Source organism: Orycteropus afer, unplaced genomic scaffold (genome assembly GCF_000298275.1).
Source record: "Orycteropus afer afer isolate SDZICR_OR568_19922 unplaced genomic scaffold, OryAfe1.0 scaffold00355, whole genome shotgun sequence".
Classification (NCBI taxonomy): Eukaryota; Metazoa; Chordata; class Mammalia; order Tubulidentata; family Orycteropodidae; genus Orycteropus; species Orycteropus afer.
Genome location: NW_006921942.1, coordinates 1,218,960 through 1,222,336, shown reverse-complemented (window position 1 = coordinate 1,222,336; position 3,377 = coordinate 1,218,960).

Below are 3,377 nucleotides of genomic sequence, written 5' to 3'. Positions count from 1 at the left end.
GGGTTTGAACCGCCAGCCTTCTGGTGAGCAGTCAAGTGCCTTAGGCACTATGCTATCAGAGCTACAGCTAAGAAATCCCTACGCAGTAGTTCTAGTCTGCCACACATGGACTGCCCAGAGTCTGAATCGACTCAAGCAATGGGGTTGAATTATCATCATTATTTTTTGATGGTGGTGATGGTGGTGGTGGGTGGGTGGTTTGGTATTAACCATATATGCTCAGTTGGAAGAATTTTTTAAGTGGAAAAATAGTTTTATTCCTGAATCTGCCAGTAACATACTATGAGACTTTCAACAAATTACCTTACTTGGCCTCAATTTCTTCAGATTTAAAAGATTTGAGGTTTGCCTTTTCTCCTTCAAAATTCCACAGGCTTGGAGCACTGTTTCATTATTTTAAGTGAATAGAGATCTTTGTAAGTGTTGGAGCGATGTGACAGTGTACCATGGGCTGCTCGTGTAATGCTTTTGATACACAGTCCTTGGCCAGAATAATAAACCTCAATTGTAGATGGTTTCTTGAGAAAAATCAATTCTGCAATGACTTTTTAAATCCAGTTCTCAGGAACATAGTGTGGCCAAATTCAATGAGCAACTACAAATAAATATAAATAGATCCACTCATATACAAAGTAATCACATGAAATAACCAGAGAAGGATGTTCAGAACAACCTGTGGAAATAAGTTACTTTCCACATTTGAAATACATTAAGAAAATGGCAAGGAGAAAAAGCTCTTGGTGGGTTGTAACTTACCCTTATTTACTTTAAATAATGGTTAATATTTATTGTGTAGTTATTGTGTGCTACACACTGAGCCAAATGCTTCATATCCAATATCGCAAGATACAGTATCTATTATGGGACAGGTACTTTTAACTTTTTACTATAAAAATTTTCAAACATACAGGAAGTACAATGAACACCCATATATACGTTATCGGGAGCTCTAGTAGCATAGTGCCCAAGGCACTTGACTGCTAACCAGAAGGCTGGCGGTTCAAACCCACCAGCCACTCCTCGGAAGGAAGGTTGGGCAATCTACTTCTGTAGTGATACCGCCTCGGAAACCCATAGAGGGGTCACTATGAGTCGGGTCTGACTCGACGGCACATAAGAACAACATATAGATTATCGAGAATAACAGCTGTTGACATTTTGCTGTATTTTCTCTGTGTGTTTATAAATCTTTGTTTGCCTTATTTGCCTCACCATCCACAGCACCCACAACACAATGACTGCACACAAAAGAAGCTCCAGTGGCACTGAGGTAAGACATTTGGCTGCTAACCAGAAGGCCAATGGTTCAAACCGACTAGCTTCTCTATGGGAGAAAGATAAGGCAATCCACTTCTGTAAAGATTTACAGCCTTGGAAACCCAATGGGGGTCACTATGAGTCAGAATCAACTCAGTGACAGTGGGTTTTTAAAATTTATTTATTTAAAATAAATTACAGGTATTAGAAGACTTTGAGTATAAGTCCTTCAGCATAGATTTCCAAATAATGACATTTCTCCTACATAATCACAGTATTATTATCACATCTAACAAAATTAATAATAACTCCCTAACACCCTAGTTCATATTCAAATATCATCAATTGTCTTAAAAATGTCTTGGGTAGCTTTTTTTAAAACCAAGAAACAAAGACTACATACAGGTTTCTCCCACTATCTTAAAGTAGTGTGTTTCTATGAAACCTTTTATAAGCCAATATGGAGTAAAGAAGTAATTATCATTAATTTATATGGAAAAAATTTTTGAGGGTTCCCAGTCCCAAAAATTAACCTACCAAATCATACCAAATAACACATAAAACCTAAAATAACACTAACATATAGTAAAAGTAGGAATGGTATGATGAATACACAGCCTATATGAAGCTGAAATAATGTATGAACAGTACAGTTCTTGGGGAAGGGGCCTGGCATTGCCACTCTCACTGCTCAGGATGCACACTGCCTCTTTTAATGACTCACTACAAAACAAAAGCTAAATGCTACTTTCACTTCTTTTCCTCCATAAAAGAGAAAATTCTCTTTGGATTTCTTTCAGATAGCAAAAACAGGTACAATGTAGGTCTTTCGTAAAAGCAAAGTGGCAGAAAGCAAATTTCAAAAAGTGTGTTGGGGGGTACCTGTTTAATTATGTTGTCTCTCAAGTATTTTTAATCTCAAGAAACTGCAAATTATTTAGCCTTCCTTCTAACTTCACACATCTAACTCTGAATATAGAGAAAACAAAACAAAACAGGTATGACCAGGTCATACCTGACCAAAGTCTATAGCTGACTTTGGATATTAGGAAAATAAATGACACAGAATTTAAGCTTATGTAGGTAAGAGAAGTAACCAAGTGTTTCCTTCTTGTATTCTAATAAGCAATGATTAAGTTGAATGTAATGATTCCCATGTTAAAAGCTTAAGAAATGATGCCCTGAAAATTGTACTAATATTAATTGTGATCATATTTAACTGATTTTACTATTGTAAAATCAGTTAAATACAAGGAGGGGTCGCTATGAGTCGGGCCCGACTCGACGGCAAATAACAACAACAACAAATGTTACTACTGGAAAAATACATATAGAAGAAAAGTTATTTGCAATGAATAAAAGTAATCCCATACTAGGACTTCTGCTTGTATTTTGTAAGCAATCTAGGATTCATAGGTCCACAGGATACTTCAGCAGTACTAAAACACAAAGCAGCACATTTCACAAGTGTCTTAAACTGAAAATGTGCTTGAAATTTAAATGATGATAGTTTCAAAATGAGTAATTTTATTTGGATTTTGAAGTCCCTGAAAGTTAGAGAGAATCTTTGCTCCACCATCAAGAAATTTAGTTAAATGGAAATTAATATGTATACTTTCTTTTTTCTTGGGAGAGAGGAAAAATAAATCCAAATAACTGATCTTGAAAATATTTTATTTCAAATTAGATATTTCTCAATGACCAAAGTTATCTAATATGGTAGTCACTAGCCACATGTAGCATAGTGGCTAAGGCACATGACTGCTAACCAGAAGGCTGGCGGTTCAAACCCACCAGCCACTCCTCAGAAGGAAGATGGGGCAATCTACTTCCGTAGTGATACTGCCTTGGAAACCCAAGGAGGGGTCACTATGAGTCGGGTCCAACTCTATGGCACATAACAACAACAACAGCCACATGTAAAAAAATGGTAGCACAGTGCCTAAGGCATTTGACTGCTAACCAGAAGGCTGGTGGTCCAAACCTACCAGCCACTCCTCAGGAGCAAGGTTGGGCAATCTACTTCCGTAGTGATACTGCCTCGAAATCCGAGGAGGGATCACTAGTAGTTGCGTTTGACTCCATGGCAGTGAGTTTAGTTTTTGGTTTAGCCACAAATA